This window comes from Rhyacophila brunnea, unplaced genomic scaffold (assembly GCF_057557595.1).
Source record: "Rhyacophila brunnea isolate RB1 unplaced genomic scaffold, BYU_Rbru_1.0 scaffold_15, whole genome shotgun sequence".
Lineage (NCBI taxonomy): Eukaryota > Metazoa > Arthropoda > Insecta > Trichoptera > Rhyacophilidae > Rhyacophila > Rhyacophila brunnea.
In genome coordinates this window covers 39189899-39208770 of record NW_028232806.1, presented here as the reverse complement: position 1 = coordinate 39208770, position 18872 = coordinate 39189899, and the positions used below count along the sequence as shown (strand labels likewise).

The 18872-nt window shown below is 36.0% G+C and overlaps 1 protein-coding gene across 1 annotated transcript in view; it reads right to left on the bottom strand.

Moving 5' to 3' along the window:
* The window catches only part of LOC147075314 (beta-1,3-galactosyltransferase 5-like), a 126620-nt gene that overhangs the window by 72025 nt on the left and 35723 nt on the right, over positions 1–18872 (bottom strand). The gene's annotated exons all lie outside the window — the stretch shown is intronic.

The following is an 18872-nucleotide window of genomic DNA, read 5'->3' as shown; positions in this document are numbered from 1 at the left end:
AGACGCATGTTGGATTTTTATGACAAATTATATTTCGTTGCATCGCCTAGCCACGATCTTTTAGACCACGCCTCAACTGAAGTATAGCCTTAACAAAGATGCCTCTTAGCGTAGAATCTCATAACCAGGTAGGTAGGAATGTAATTGTTAGTCCCCAGATTAGATACCTATAGCATAGTGGTCAGTGCACGTTGGCGCGATTCTCGAGAGGCAGGTTCGAATTCTGCTGGGTGTTTCTTCCATCGGTTATATATTTCTCAGAAGTATTTTCAAATTATGTAATTCCAATAAAAGAATGTTACATTCTTAAATCTTGTGAATTATGCGTTGACTAAAAAAAAGGACCACCTCCTTAGCAACCAATAATAGTCGTTTACTTTTTACGGATTTTTCTGAAATAACTTTCCATACAAAACAGAATTAACTTAAAATAAATTCAATTCTGCTTAAAGATGGCTAAAAGTATTAAAAGAATGCATTGGCATCGTGTTCTGATATATTCTAAAAGTTTCAAATGTCTAGCTAGTCGGGAAGTTAGTTAAAAATCGATTGCAAGATTTGTACTGGACAAACAACCACCGGAAAAACAAGAATACGAGCTTAGAAAAACGTACGGTACTTGGTTCGCTCACATGGAATCTTTTTATATGTGGCGAATATACATGTTATAAATTATCATAAATTACCACAAAGTGGCCACACTAAAAATAAAAGAAACAAATTCTTTAGCTTAGACAAAAACACATCTGCACATTATGATAAATTTGTTACCTGCTTGTAAATTGTAGAGAAGTTATTTTTTCTAAGCATCTATAATAAAAAAAAAATCAATTACAACCAGATATGTACTTACGTTGTCATTGACATTAACAATAATGTGCAAATGACATTATTTAAAGTAGTGGTACTAAATCTTTTCAAGAATACTTTTTATTTTTTATAAGAAACATTTTGTGGAACACCAAAACCTTAGGAGTTGTAAAACTAAAATAAAACTAACAATAAAAATATGCATGATACGTAAACTTGTTGACTTGCAGATTTCGGCAATATCAGATCTAATATCTGTACCTCAGAGGCAGACGGATGCAAGTGCCAAATACCCAATTGTTCAGGAGAGCCAAAAAACAACTTTTATTTTCAACGAATACTCATAACTTCTAAGAAAATAAACATAGAATGATCATTATTTTTTTAATTCTAATTCAATTAAAGTACTTTTGGAATATGTAAGAGAGGAATAAATATAATACAATTTTATATCTAAAAAAAATAAAATAAAAAACCTAGTGTGGATTTGCATCCTTCTGCCTCTAAAGATATTTTGTTAATGTGGATTTGTATTTTTTTTAAATTTTATTATGTCATCATCATCATCACCAGCCTGAATCTATTCACTGCTGGATGAAGGCCTCGCTAATCTCTAAGCTGATTCCACTTCTCTCGTTTCTGTGAGTTGCGTTGCCAAGTTTTTCCGCAGAACTTTATCATTTCATCGATCCAGCGGCCTCTAGGTCTACCTTGCGGATGTTTTTTTACCTCTTGGATACCACTGGATGACTAAATTTGTCCAACGATTGTCATTTCTTTGAGCTATGTTCCAGCCCATTTCCATTTGAGGTTTTTAGCAAACTCTATCACATCATTAATCCTTGTCTGTTCCCTTATCCACTCATTCCTTTTTTTGTCCTTTTGCGATATGTCCAGCATGCACCTTTCTATACCACGTTGTGCTACTCTAAAAGTTTCTGGATCTCTCTTTTACTTAGGGTCAATGTTTCACACGCATGTGATTACGGGAATATTGAAGTTAAAGTCCCTCCACCAAACCCGCCCCGTACCACCCTCGGTCTTAATCGAGAGTATCACGGGACCCATCAATTGGTGATGTGAAGCATCTAAGAATTGGCCTGGGAGTGTCCTGGGAGAAGATGCCCAAGACTTAGATTGCTACGCTCAAAGTGAGCTGTGACTGAGTTTACTGAGTTTACTCTAATGCAAAGTGCCAGGGAGAGAAAAGCACATGGAAATTACTAAAAAGAAAATGAACCTACTTGTTTATTAAATTAAAGAACGAAGCTAATCATACAGGCAGCAAAATTTATGTGAAGAGATCTTCACGCCCGTAGTAAGACGCCGCAAATTTTTTGAAAGCAAGATAATTGGCCTTAGTAGCAACCAGGTCGGACGGGCCGATGGGTCCAACAGCTGGTTGGACCGACCTGAGCATTTCCTCCCGTTCGGAGCACATACTCAGACACTCCCATAGGATGTGGTTGGCATCCTGTATTTCCCCTCCGCATGGACATGTCGGACGGCTTACGAGTCCAAGCTCGAAGAGCTTGCCAGCGAAACCACCATGACCAGTCACAAATTGACTGGTGTAATGGTCTGGAGTCAGATATTTGGTTATCTCCATTCGCCACTGTATGTTTGGAAAAAACGTATATGTGTGCCGGCCCTTGGTCGATTCGTCCCACTTTCGCTGCCAGGTCTTAATGGCCGCGTTGAGCGACATGAGTCTAATTCTGCGCCTCAATAATGCTACTCCTTCGCCAGCTAGCCGAGGGGGGGGAACGAGGTGAAAATCACCAACGTCGGCCTCCTCGCCCTTGAGGAGCAATATTGAAGCGCCGCTGACCTGAATATGCAGGTCAAGTGGGAGAATGCCGGCCAGGACCGGGAGCGCGTCAGTTGAGGTAGTACGGTAGGCCTTGGTAATGGACAGAAGCGCGATGCGCTGTCCTCTTAAAAGAGAGATTCTAAGTTTGACACTTTTGGGAATGCGCGGGCACCAAGCACTGGCGGCATAAGCCGCGATTCCCATAAAAATGGCGCCGTAGGCGATCTTGAGCGCCCTTACTTTTAAGCCCCATCCTTCACCAGCCATGCGGCCGATCCTCTGGAAGGCCACCCCAGCCTTGTGGACTTGGGTTTCGGCATGGTGTAGGAAATTTAACATTGTGTCCATTTTGACGCCTAGATAGGTGACGATCTTCGACACTTTCACTCTCGTGTCACCGAATCGGACTGTGGGTAGTCTCGAACAGCTAAGTCGTCTCGGTCCTTTGAGGACAATGGCTTCTGTCTTGGAAAGTGCGAATGATAGTCTAGTTAATCTACCCCAAGCCTCAATTGATGCTAAAGCTTCACCAACGGTGCTCTCAATCTTCGCCCTGCTGTCGGCCTCGACCAGCAGCAGCGCATCGTCTGCGTAGGCAATGACAGTACAGTCGGTTGGAAGCGGAATTCTAAGGAGATCGTCGAAGAGTACGTTCCAGAGAAGGGGCCCGAGGACTGAGCCCTGGGGACATCCCATGCTGGTGTTCCTCTTTATTGTGGTTGAACCAACTCGAAACTCGATCGATCTATTGGTGAAATAACTTTGAATTGACGCGAACAAATTTCCTGGTAGTCTCTTCAGCCGGAGCTTTCGAAGTATAAGAGGCCAAGACGCACTATCAAACGCACCTGCAATGTCCAGGAAAACTCCTAGGACGTATTTACGGCGAGAATTTTCAGCAATGGCAATCACGTTCCTTATGGCGTCGACTGTTGATTTGCCTCTTCTGAATCCAAATTGCTTATCGGAAAGTGGCGAGTGTGTCTCCAGGTGGGCTTCAATCCTGTGGCACAGTAGCTTCTCCAGCACTTTGCCCAGAGCGGGCAGAAGTGTTAGAGGGCGGTAGGCTTTGGGGCTAGACGGTTCTCGGCTGCCAGTTTTGGGGATTACGGGAAGTACACACTGGTTGAACACTTTGCACTTTAGGCACAGTGGGAGGTCATTTTCGAAGAAATTATTCAGGCGGCCAAAAGCACTCCAGCCTAGCTTTACTCTGCGAACAATTTCATCAAATATACATCCATCTATAGACACGTATTGTGCCAGATAGGTGTAGTTTTTCACCTGTTCGAGCTGAATGCCATTGATGAGGATCTCTTTTTGGCCCGCAAAGCAGTTGAACATGACTTTCTTCTTTGATACATTTATTTTCAAGCCTACGTTGTTGCTTACTCCAGCGAGTTCCTGCATTCTGGTTTGGAGGTCTTCTGAGTCTTGCAAACTACTATTTATTATCATCGGCAAAGCGTAGATGACTCACGTATTCTCTATTTATGGGGACCCGTGTCATTCCAGTCAAGTTGTCTAAATAAGTCTTCAAGTGTAGCTGTAAATAGTTTAGGTGAGATTGTATCACCTTGTCGGACTCCTTTGCTGATAGGAAATGCGCGATGGTTTATGGATATGTTGTTGCGCTACTGTATATATTATTGAAAATATTTATATAGCGCCCGGGGATTCCTTGATTTCTGAATGCATCGAGTATTGACAATTTCTTTATGGAATCGAACGCTTTCTCATAGTCTATAAAACCCATGGATAGCGGCAGCTTGTATTCCTGTTACCGCTCTGATTTCTCTGATGACTTGGATATGGTCCATAGTGCTGTATCCTCCTCTAAAGCTCGTTCTCCTGGCTGGTTCTCGTCTAGTACATATTGCAGACGGTTTGAGAGAATTTTATCTTAGTGGATTATTGGATTTCATCCTTCTGCTTCTAAAGTATGTATGGCAATTCCATTTTTTTGCTATGCATATCTTGGAGTAGGACTAGGACGCTCTGCCTCTAATAGATAAAGCCTTTAGCATTACGATTCTTAAAAAAACTCATTTTCCCCAAAAATGGAGTTGCATCCGTCTGCCTCTCAGGTACAGATATATTATGGCATAGAAAATCCCCCCCCCCCGCATTCCTCACATAAATATATTGTAAAAATTTGATTTAGAATTGACGATTTACACCTCTTGAGTGTAGTATTTTTATTATTTATAAAGAATAATGACCTATTATTAGGTTTGACGATTTATTATAACAATATGCTATCCAGTGTATTGTTATTAATAAGATAGGGTTTTGAATAATTAGGTTTTTTACTGATACTTCGACTAGATAGGTAGGTAATGGAGTCTTTACCTACTTTATTGTATTGATTTACTATATAAGGTAGAGTTAAGAGTGTTCGTTGTCAGTGTGTGTTTGCCTTTGGTGAGTGTACACGACGCCTGAAGATGCCGAAAGGCGAAACCCGGGTCGCGAGAAACGACTTAAATGGAATAGTACAGAGCTTGAATCCATTAGAATAATGTAAAAAGCTGGAAAAAATGTTACTGGTGGATAAAGGCTGCGATCGAGTTCCCACGTCTCTAGAATTCTGAGAAATAATAAGAAAAGAAGATTCTCGATTCTCAAGAAATAAATTTTCAGAAATTTCGAGATTGCTCATTTCTCGAGAAATTAAATTGTTGGTAGGAAAAAATTTGGTCCAGAAAAAAAAACTATTTCTAAAACTAAAAAAGAGGGTCTCGAGTATTATTGGCCTGAACCTCTCGACATTGATCTCAAACATATTTAACGGCAAAACATGGAGTGGATATTGTGTGGATCTCGCGAGGCAATCAATAATCCAATATCTAATTCTCGAGAGAGAAAATATATACTTCCATTCGGGAATTCTCGAATATCAAGAAACGGAAATGGTAGAGAAATTAAAAGCTCTAGGTACTTTACAGAGAGGGCTGTGTATGCAGTTTGGACAAAAATTCAAAATTGCTCATGAGTTATTTCAATGAATTTAATTTTATAATCCGTTGACAAGACAACCAATATTTTTACCACGTTTTTCTTAGCTCGTAGTCATGTTTGTCCGGTGGTTGTTTGTCCAGTACAAATCTTGCAATAGATGTTTAAGTAACTTCCCGACTAGCTAGACATTTGAAACTTTTAGAATATATCAGAACATGATGCCAATGCATTATTTTAATACTTTTAGCCATCTTTAAGTAGAATTGAATTCATTTTCAGTTAATTCTGTTTTGTATGAAAAGTTATTTCGGAAGAAATCCATAATCCAATCCACTATTATTGGTTGCTAGGTGGTGGTCCTAGCAACTAAATTATTAATATATACGTGCGTTACTATGGAAATCAAAATGACATTTCAGTATTCTATATTTGTTTGTTTGTTGCAAAAAAAAAATATTTGTTGATAATTGCCTTATTTGTCCTAAATTATTAATACATAGAATTATCAAGTTTATATGATTCAACAGAAAATTTATAAACGTGGTAAGTATATAAAAAGTTCTTTTTATCTTGTAACCAAACTTGTGCGAAACGGATTTCATATCCAATTATGATTTCTTTATATTTAAGGGAGGAAAATAACTTTTTCTTGTTTTCCTAAAGTGTTCAAATTAATTAGTGCGGAAAAAAATCTTTCGATGCTTTCAATACACAACGAACGAAACATATCTATTGAGGAACAAAGGTTATGGACCACTGCTTCAGTATGTAAATAATATGTGAACTTCGATTTTATGAAAAATTTGTTAAACAAATCCACAAAATACATGTACGTAGCCAGGTAGGTAAGATATAATGATTAACTTTCGTCAAGTGCTGGTTACGATAAGCATGGGTACCTAGTATGGTAGATTAAATGAGTTATTATTCAAGACTCGTATACGTAATTAACGCAATCGAAAGTGAAAATCACCGATGAGCGATTGCGCACAATGATAAATTAAATCAAATCACCAAGTCAGCTCCGAATCACTTATTCACTAAGTTTTTTGAAATTTCCCACAGAATACTACCATTCAAGAATGCGGACATTCGACAATCCGTAGGTATTATTCAAATTTACGTTAATCTTTCATTTGATGAATTGTTTTTTAGCTACACCTACCTAACAATAATTTGATAAAAAAAATAATTACAAGATAAAAAGAACTTTTTATATACATTTTTAAATTTTCTGTTGAATTATTATGCTCAAACTTGTACTTGATACATGTATATCAAAAAGTAAGTAAAAGTTAATATTATAGAAAATAAATAGCTTAGTGCTTTTATTAATACGACCTCCGTAGCTATTATCGAAAAATTATGAGTGCAGATAGAAAAATACTATCGAAAATAATATCCACTTTGACTATAAAGCTTTGCGAAAATTACTTGAACACATAATAGACTGGAGAGCATATCCAATATTTGCACAATTTTTCGACCACTTACTTATTACTAATGGCGTACAAATAAAAAGAAAATTCAACGGAAAATAACCACGAACGTCGACGGAGCGGGCCTGACCTTTTGTTGATAACTACAATTGAAACGATTTTGTCGTAGTACATTTTTGGGTTTCCATCGTGTCCTTCCTTCTTTACTCGACGTTTCAGAGTCTAAATCTACTACGATAAAAAAACAACCGTGAAAGCCTCAAACATTATATTAAACGATGTTAGTTTATTAAAAATGAATTTATATTGGAGTAACATAAGTCGTCATAACATCTCATAACCATAAATATTAGAAAAATATTTATACCAATAATGGGACTGGCACACACTACCATCGCATTTTCAATATCACCAGGCAAGTGAACAATTTATTCATGGATAATTATGAATTGCACATTGAGACCAAAATGATTCAACGTCTCACTTCAATATGAACAGTAAAAACAAAACATTATTCGGTTGGTCGATGGTGTGCGTGCGGATGTCCGAGCCCTACTAATGGTACTAATTACCAGGCAGCCGATGTGCCCGTAGCGCTTACAACCGTGCACATATTCGTAGGGAATGGCCAACTGGACTCCAGACAATTGGACGCCGCAATGTCGTAGACACGTATACAGAACGTAGACGAGGTATTTTAATCAGTTTCTATCTACTACTTAGTAGTTTTAATTCATTTTACTCTTAACATAATGTATTCTTTATTGCGGATTGAGAATTACCATGCCTAAGGCTTTATATAAAATAAAAAACTCTTTTTTCGTTGGAAATTAAACATATTATGCACGATTAAATCATTATTTACGTCTGCATATTTACATTCTCACCAACTATTAAATCATAATATAATCATTTAAATATAAATAATAATATTAAATATTTTTTAAAGTACATATAAGTAAGTACCTAACGTCAATATATTTTCGAATTCCGTGGCGTCCAGTTATCCCGGTGGCAAAACGTCCTAGACCCTATTCGTACGCATACAATCCACGAACCGAATCATGTTTCATCAATCATTCATCAATCAATCAATCAATCAGTATTGTTTTTACTGTACATATTATATCAATTACTATTTCTGATAAAATCAGTAAAGAACAAAAGCACATAAAAGTAAATATATATTTGCACGGAACCCGATCACTGCGTTTACCGTTTAAATATATTCAATGGAGAATGTAACATTTTGTAAGTGTGTGTATTGTAGTAAAAAAATGGTTAAATTTAAAAAGCTTAGCATTTGCTGGGATGCCCCTAGTCAGCGCCATCTTTAGATTAATAAATCCTGAGCATATCTTTTTGCACAAGCAACGAGTGGTCCACTGTTCAGATCAAAATCAGATCCCAGATTGCTTGACACATTGATTCGCCTTTTCTTGTTTCAAATTGAATTATAAAAAATTCTCAAATCAAATAAATTATTAACTATGAGTGTTATTTATGGATAATATACATTCCTGTTATTCATCAGCTGTCAAAGTCAGACTAGTCCTTTACACAAAAACTGGTGGTAATATCGATTTCCAAAATATATGTAGCATTGATCTATGCATTACATTTGTAGATGTGTTAATGCTTAACATGTAACTCATCTATCCAAATCAAACCATTCACAGTGTGAACACGACAGACGCGTCAGTATGAGCACTCTATAGAACAATGACAGGTCATCCATAGACAACAACGGGAGAGGCGGAAAAGGTAGGACCAGTCGTTGTGAATGTATCGGCTTTCCCCATACCATTAGAACAATTTGAGAAGGCAAGAATCCCTTTTGTCAGAATGAAGCATCTCTTCTACATTCGATTCATGCGCCAAGGCACCCCCAACGGAGGGCGATCAGAAATTATATTATATCTGTATTGGTGTAAGAAGTCGAGACCTGGAACAGACCATTAGAAAACTGGGGGCCTTTAAGATATTATGGCTTTATCGTTCTTATCACGAGCATTAAATGAGCTGATCTGGTTAACGAGAAAGAGATTTTAAAATAAGCCAATAATGCGATATAGTTTAAGATTGATGTAGGTATCTAAAACGTTTAAAATATTTATATTTTCTGACATTTTCGCCCCTTTATAAGGCTGGTGTTTCGAATAATATCTATAATCGATAAAATTGTGCAAAGTATCGAATTATTATTATAACATTGTTGTCTCGTAAAAATGCAGTGGCGCCGCCAACTGCACAAAGCGATGTTACGCCACTGTCCGCTTGCGTGTGCACAAACTACACTGCATTTTATTTATATGTCGCAAGACGAATGCGTTTGGACACGCGTCAGGAAGTGGAACTCTACGCGTCCGTGTGCCCGTGTGTCCGAGCACGCCACTGGGCGAATTTTCTATTTTCATCTTTTGACGAACAACCACATATTATTAAGACAAAGTGCGTAATTTTATTATAAATAGTTTTGAAGTGATGCAGCTGCTGCAAGCTGCATTACACACTGGTAAACTTATTTTTCTTCTTACGAGACACTACATTACAATTCCAGCATATGCCTTTTGTAACAGTCATTGATAAGTATCGAGCAGAAGTCTGGCATGTATTTTGAGTGTACTCCCAGCAAATTCGTGACTTTTCAAACGATATCTTCCGCCTTAAAATAAATCCAATTCCAGATTCATTCAGTTACACATGGATTTGAAAAAAATCAATGTTTATTATCATATAATTATGTTATTTAAATAAATAAAAAAACGGTTTTACTTTCACATTATTATCTATATTACAATATTATTTACTGCATTAAACCCTAGGGGCGGCAGGTTATATGAAAGTATGGTGAAGCAGGCAAGTAAGGTGAGGCAGGCTGGTAATCAATTTACGGCAAAATTTCCACGTTAACATTATATTATATGGGTACGTTATAATGACCAAAGTAAATCCTCCGTGATGCCCTGAATTTTTTTTATCGCGTCGCTATTGTTGGCCTGCTTCATTCAGTTGTATGAGAAAGCCGTTTCCTTGCCCTTCTTTTTATTTAATACCTATATGATTAAACCCATGTATTTCTAAGATTGAACGTACACAATATCAATATTAAATGTGTTAAATAGGTAGGTAGTATAAATTATACTACACATTTTTGACCGATGTTATCAATGCTATTTGTATAAATAAAAAAAATATATTAAGAAACGAAAAAACGCCAATCCCGGTATTGTCAAATTGTAATCCCGAAATCCCGGGATCAACATTTTGGCTCGGGATTGGAGTCCCTACTCGGGATCGCACCCGCACCCGCAACTTCTCACGATGCATTACGAAACGACAGAATCGGAACGTAAGCAAATATACCTGATTTTTATATTTACCTATATCGTCGTTAATTTTCTACAAACACTTATCTCAATTTTTGTCAATTTTGAATTGTTTGATGTACTTAATGAATTCAGAATTTGAATACGCACATATTCCACTAACACGTATCTCAAAACATACTTTATACCATAATAAATTTAAGCAATTACGTACGTAATACGTGTTTACTGCAGCAATTTTCACAGTAAAATTGCTACGCATTCTCGTATCTTCGACAATATGACTGATCGGTCGAAAGTATAGTGCGATAAATTGAAGAAACATAACAATTGGACATAGTTATGCAGAAAGTAGCCAGTTCACAAAAAATAAAAAAAATGAGATATGATATAGAATAGATGCGAGAAGGTCTTCTCTGCGTTCTGCTGAAAATAGCCTAGCCGCAAAAAAAATATTCTTGAAATAAAATACTATTTATAATTTTACATACATTTTTAATATTTTGTTGTTGCTGAAGAGCCATTATCTCAGCTCGACATTATTGTGGACTGGGTACATTCTGCATAACTACGTTAAATTTTTTCTTTAAAATATGTGTAACTATACTAAATGGATATTTCATAGAAGAAAAATTAATTCTAAATTAAAAACTGAGAGAATAAAGTTGTTATTTGCCTCTACTGAAAAGTTGTGTTTTTTGAGATACGTGTTTGTAGAAAATTAACGACGATATACGGTAAATAAAAAAAACTGAAATGACAATTGATACGTTAATTATTGTTCGATGAGCAAATAATCGTCGGATATTGGATCATCCAATGGCAGTGGTAATAAGACTAACCCGTTAAACAGTGTCGATAGTGCGGAACGATAAAAAAAATACTATATAGACCTGGCGAGAAGCAGCTTTATTAAGGGCCTGCTGAAGAGCCCGCCGTTCAAATATAATTTAGTATAAAAAGGACCTCGGCGTCGTAACTACGTCAATTTAAATCGATCTTTTCGCAAAAATCACTAATCATCGGAGATTTTATTTCAAGAAATATTATTATTATTACTGATAATTTCTGCCGCGCGGAGAATTATTATTATTTTATGAACACCTGCGACATGAAGCCGATCAGAAAACAGGGCTGTCAAAATAATATTAAGCATTCATATTTTTTAAATGTTAATTTCATCATGGTTTTTAATCAAACCTGTGCAAGTACGTACTGATAACTTGGGTGGATTTTGTAGCAAACATACTATTGATATATATACGGGTATATTATTATTATAACCCAATTCAAATTGAACATAGGTTGATACTCAAATACTATTATAGTATGTTTATGATTTCGAGAAAATAATACGATGGTATAATTAATCCATATCAATTATTTGAAAACATTACATTCGCACTTTGCACAAAATTACAAACACATTCGAAGTTTGCCGCACACGTACAGACCACGTGATATTTGTTTACGCAAAACCGTCGCTTTTCAAAATGGCGAATTTGATTACCAGATTTTACTGCGATGAATCAGTACCTATGTTCCTTTTTGTCTTTTTTTATTCGTAGGTTTGTTTACTATGTACACCGAGAAATTTCCATTTATAAACTCGGAAACGATTTTTACAGAAGAGTTTTGGAATATAATGCAACCAAAACTGGAAAAAATTCTATCATGGGTGTTGACTTCCTGAATTAGCTAACCCCAGGTCCATGCCACTACGTGAACCACAGTGGATATTAAGCCATTTCCACACTGGCAACAAGTTGCTGGCAACCTCATTAAATTTTACGATACTTACCATAATTGCTTAAGAAATTTTACAATAATTATCGTAAAATCTAACGAGGTTGCCAGCAAATTAACTTGTTGCCAGTGTGGACCCGGCATTAGATGCACAAAACTTAAATAATATATATTATAAATAAAAATTTAAAATTATAAATATATATTATGATTTATGTCTTCGACAGCCCTGATGAAATAAATGTGAAATATGAGTCGGATCAGTCACAGAGCAAATTTATTAACACAAACAACTTTGACACGACCTTTTTATATTAACTAGTAGACCAGATATTATGGACCACATGTTAAAAAATCATATTTTCAATTCTCAAGGCCATTTCTGTAGAACGTCCTCAGGCGTGCATATCAGTCACCGCCCACCGACCACCGTATCGAAGAAAGATTTACCTACCCGCAAATTTATTGTTTTATTATACGCGCGGTGAAAGTAATATCGACTTATAATTTAAAATTAATCCAAAAATGGACTGATTAAAACCAAATTGCACCGGAAACTTTCCATCAGAGCTATTATTTTATTCATAGCTACTGTAACCCCCCTCCTCTCCGATTACGTTTCACAAATAAGGTAAGAGAACCCCTAGAATGTCAACTTTATTGATGAATTTATTGAAAATACTAACTTTTACATAGAAACTTTATTATGTTAAAAACCAAACAAACGTACAAGGCAGAAAAGACAATACCGTACCCCTAATAATTATAAGATCCAATCATAGCAGTGGCGAATGGTGACTTTTGGAAAGAGGTAGGCTGTGGAGATCTGATAAAACGATCACACTTGTCAGGTATACTTACGAGAATAGTACGATATTTACTACTAATGTAAAACACACTAATAAATGACAACGACACACTAATTCAATGAAACTTCAAAAACTCATTGACGACATAAAAATGGCCGATGTGTTTAAATAACGTATTTTTCAAAACATGTATACCCATCAAAAATCATTAGATAAAATTTATTTTTATTTTTAAAAGCAATCTATACTTATTTATTAATTTTCGATTAAACGCCGTTGAAATTATTTTTTTAATTATCTAATTATTAATGATTTTGGACAGAGTGCGCAGTCGTGACAACATTATTATGCGCGAATGTTTTAGGCTCTGCGATAGGAGCTTACCTTATTTCGTAAAAATCAGCAGACTTGCTGAGGTTACGAGACGTAAAGTCCATACGAAAAAAATTCAGAATTATTTCACACATAATCGGAAATTTATTTACGTCGAGACGTCGCGGCGTTTATTATTTATTTACGGCGCGCTGTGGTATACTTTTTAATACCTTCGCAGATTGTTTTGTAAACTGTGTAATACTGCAATACATTCCTACATATACGACATCTCTCGTTGGCAAAATAAATTATTTTTATAAATGAAGTGATTAAGTATATAAATATGTCAGTATGCAATTAAAAAATATTTTTCTTAAGAAGGTAGGCTTTAAATAATCGCCTAGTATGGAGTCTTCGCCACTGAATCATAGTGACAACATGGAGTGTATCAAAAACAAATAAGTATATAAATACTCACCTGCTGGCAAATAATAATGAGAGTCTATGTTTTACTGTCAGTCGTGAATAAAAAACTTAATTATGCACCACTTCGTACATAAAACCGGTTACTACCATTTTTATAACGGCCATTATTACAATCGACATTCAATAATGTTTTTTTATAATTTTAATTTCTTAGTAGGTCAGTGAGTTGATTTTAGCCGTGATTTTGAAACATTTAAATCAGCACGCTGTCAAGGTTACCGAGTATATGAGAGGAAATGACAGTGGACACTATTCGCAAAATTAATTAGTCACAGACTAAGTGTTGGAAAAACACTTATTCTATGAAGATCTTAAATATACGAAAGAGTTTGGGTCAATTAATGTTTTGTTCACCTTAGGCCAGTGTTTCTTAACCGGTGCACCGCGGAGCACTGGTGCACTGCTAACTTGTTGCAAGTGCACCGCGAACAAATGATAAAAACAGAAAAATCCGCGAAATAGTGAAAACCGAAAAAGTCCTTCGCGAAATTATGAAAATCGACGAAAGATCTAATGTAATTTCGATTTTGCCGAATCGGCTTTAACGAAAACATTGCCGAGGGAATTATTTCAGCTATAACAGAACATTTTATTGGAAGAAAATATTGCATATTACAACATATTATAGAAAATTATGACTACGAAATCCATTTGCTACGATTGATACATCGAGTTGTGAAATTTCGTACTAAGAAAAAGAAGAATTGGTCACATTGTCAACAGATTGTACTCAAAAATTAAATTTTCTGAAATAACTATGGAGGAATTTTGAATTTCTGTACAAGACGCTCTCTACATAAGGACACTGAAAATCTTGTTACAGTTTTCAACATTATATTTGTGTGAGCTCGGTTTCTCAACAATAACTAATATAAAAACTAAAGTATCCGGAAATTTGTACGTAAACAGTTCACCGCAGGACACTTATTCGTGCGCCGCAGTACGTGAAACATGAGTTCGTGTAACATTTAATCAAATGACGAGTTCTTCGTTGAACATTTCACCGTTAGGGTTAACCTAATTGGAACAGTACTATTTGCAAACTATCGCCGCATTTTGTGAGATACGTACAAATGTATTCCACGGTGAATTATTAACGTTCAACGAAGAATTCGTCATTTGATAAAATGTTATACGAACTCATGTTTCACGTACTGCGGCGCACGATTAAGTGTCCCACGATGAACTGCATACGTATAACTTACATGTAACCATAAAAGTTATGTCTGCATATTTTTCTTTGTTTTCTGACCGCATGATTTTGGTGCACTGCAATTTTTTCTTATAACGAAAAGTGCACCGTGACTTCGAAAAGGTTAAGAACACTGCCTTAGGCACACAGCAGGGGGTCATAGACACAGGTGGATCGGTATAAGAGAGATCGTTAACTAACCAATGAATATCTACTCAAATAAAATTCAGATGAGACACTATCTCTAATAAACGTGCAGTAAACACAAGTTCGCGTGCAAATAATGCTAGCCATACGAAAACAGCTTATCGACAAGGTCACTAACAGCTAACAGTCCATCATCTATCCCAGGGTTTCCCAACCTATTTTCCGCTGAACCTGAATAGGTGTTCCGCGACCGTTTGGAAAGGTTTTATACACTGCAACCAATGACATTAATATGGACGAAGCATCTGGAAAAAAATCAATAATCTGTTCTAACGCCATTACAATTAATGTGATATTGCTAAAAATTCCCGATGCGTGATATCACATAATAGAAATTGCGTGACGTCTACCTATACATGTGCGAATATCGCTATGCGCGAATTTACTTGCTAGCTACTGTATTGGGTGCGTTGTCCATTAATAATGTCATTGACTGCAACACATTTAAAGATCTTCTACTAAGTAGAAGTAAAATAAGTAAAGAATCTACTTCATATTGAAACGCGAGTGATGATCAATCTCCACTGATGTTTATGACGTCAAGTATCTAGATAGGTCATGACTCCCACAAGGGGGGGCTGACAGGCCTCTAGCCTGGGCTTACAGGGGGAGGGGCGGCGTGAGAAAACGACCAGCCAAGTGGGATAAACACACATCACAAACATGCACTAATAGTAAAGAAAATCGTAGTATATTCTTGGGTTTTCACCGTGTCTCCTTCTTCCTTCTTTACTCGACGTTTCGGGCTCGTTGCAGAGGCCATTATCAAGAGATATGTTTTATGATGAAATGTAGTGTAGGTATGTGAATGTAAACGTTGCTCTTAGAATGTCAAAAGGAATCCGATTATCTAAGAGCAAACGTTGCTCAGAGTAATCTGTCAATCATTACGACCGGGGATACCGGCTCGAATATTAGATTTTGCTGATAGTGCCGGAAGCCATGACGTTTTTAACCGTAATCCATCATCCCTATTAATATTATCAGGGTTTCTGTGGATTTCAATTTCCTGGGGGCCCGCTTCGGGATGTGGGGGTCATGATCTAGGTACAGACGGAGGACCATCTTTTCTTAATGGGGTAAGTATATTGTTTTTAGCTGACCGGCTGACAAGTCTTGTCAGTTGATGACAAGTGTTCCGTTAAAATTTCCAGGTTTGCGAAGTGTCCCATTGCAGATAAAGTTTGGGAAACTGACACGAACAAAAACGCCGACCTTCAGTTAGTGTTTATGGCAGAGTATGGTTTAACGACATAACTATACAAATCTAGCCTTGTAGTCAATTCTACTTCTCAATAGCCGTGCGACAACCTCACGACAAGGTACAAACAGAATATATAAGTCCCATGGTCCTAAACTATGGAAGAAGCAGAGAAGAAATGGTCGAAAAAGACCATGAACAGGTAACCAGTAGCGTAATCGTTTAGTATTATGAAGTAAAATGTATGTTGTTAACCTTTTCTTTGAAAATGTAATAAAATTTTACGTAAAAAATTTCGCCTCGGAGAATCGAGACTGTTCAAGTGTAATTGGAACGCTGTGACCGCAGACCTCGAAATGACACGCCATGAAATTTCAAATCGATCTATTTCGGAAATAATTTCCGGGAAATCTCCATTAAACTTAGAAAATAAGTTATGGGAGAGATTGTTTACGTAAAATTAAGCAAGTACATGCTTCAATAACTTTTATAGCTATAATGGAAGTGTATGAAAATTGGAAAAGAAAATTGAATATTTATAAATTTATATACTGTATAATTGTAAATAAAGAATTTTAATACTAATTTGATCAATACAAGATAGGAGTTAACTACCGTTATAAAAATATTGTAAACGCGTATCTATATCTATAGACGCGTAATTATAATTATAGATTTTGTTAATGCTATAACTTGCTGACTATAATGAATATTGTAAAAGTAACAATTGGAAAAACTTGAGATTCTGGTATAGATGGGTTTCTACCCATAAACAATAATAAATCTTAATTGCCTCCTAAGTAATAAAAGAATCAAATACTGCGACTAAAAACACAAGTTGGCGCGTGACCTTGAACCTTAACTGAATTCTGTTCGACTAGAATTTACGGCCCGGCTGTGTTGAGTTGCCGGATAAAAATAGATTCAAGGTTACGTTTAGATTACTATGGAAAAGCCACTATTAAGGACGAAATAAATTTGTAGTCGCTTGTAAATAACATCTTGTTAGGATTAAGCATTTATATATTTAAGTTGAAATGTTAAGTATAATATTATAGTATTTTCACGTAATAATGTTCGTCCGAAAGGTAAATATCGAATGAAACGTTTTCTGCGGCTCCAAATAGTTTTATTAAAACTTAGTAAAATTCTATTGGCCTAAAAAGGCCAAGAGTGGTGGAAAGGACTAGTACGTGGGTGTCAACCTTTCATTTTGACATTTTAAATTTAAAGACTGCCATTCCCTTATTTAGTACACGAGTACCTATTCTGATACCTCGTTGGAAAGCTAAAAACTTTCCCCTTCGTTTGAACACGAAAAATCATATAAAATCAACTATTTTGCTGACGTCACCGTAACTACGTATTTAAAGGACATGTTCTAGAGGGTGCTTAAAACACCCCTATTAAGTCTTAATTTTGCGGAAATAAAGTAGAGTAAATTTAACCCGATTTAATTAGAAGATATCTCTATTAGAAAGTTACCAGGAACGGGAGATATACGTAAATTTATCCCGTGAGAGAAAGATATACATCTGCTATCCCTTACGGACTGTTTCCTGTTAAACCTCCATCCCGAGGGTATAAAAGGTGACATCCTTTTTCCGTAAAATCATTAGTTTCTACACTTCTCACCGGCGATCTTCAGTAAGCAGCAGACCTCTCTGCGAGCTTGTGGGACACGGTTCTCAGTACATTCGCGATTCATACGTACCAGTAAGTCCCCTTCGACGGGCAAAACGTAGCGCGAATAACTCGTATCTGTCGGTAGTGACGTCGGCCGCCAAAACGTAGCACGAATACTACGTATCTGTCGATAGTGACGCGCCGCGGATTAATTTTATTTTTCATTACTCATCATACGAGGTGACGTAATCGAGATAAATTACGCGATCGAATTTGTTTTATAAAAACAAATTAATAAACTCAGTCTGTAATAATAAATTTTACAAATCTTTTCGGGATTATAAAATAAATTTTTGAAACTTTATTAAGTAAACATAATTATAAAATAAATTTTAGTAAACAAATTCATAAACCTAAAAACAAATTTTAGTAAATAAATTTGTAAACATTAAGCAAACCTTTTGTAAACAAGTCTGTAAACACAAATAAATATTTGTAAATACACTGTGAACATAAATAAACTTTATAAACAACAATAAAATAATTCTATTCTTTCATAAACCTAATACTGTGTGACCAAAGAATAATTTATATTTTCTTTCTTATGGGAAAATATTTCATGAATATCCAAAGAATATCTGCGTATACATTCTCTGAATTAGGTGTGACTTTTTCGGGAATTTGTGAAAGATTTCACAGAGATCCTATAGTGAACAAATAAATAGTTTGCTGATACTTTAATGAGATTTAATTACGGGAACAATGACAGTTAATCTTATTGTGTGACCGTGAACTCTAGTACCTGAATAAATTCGGCACCACACCAGCTGAGAGTTTTATTCGGGAATTCAAAAGTTGTGATACTACAAAGGAGATCCACCTCTCCTAATTCATCACTAGTCTCCTCAGTGACGGCCCGGTAGCATTATTGAGCTAGC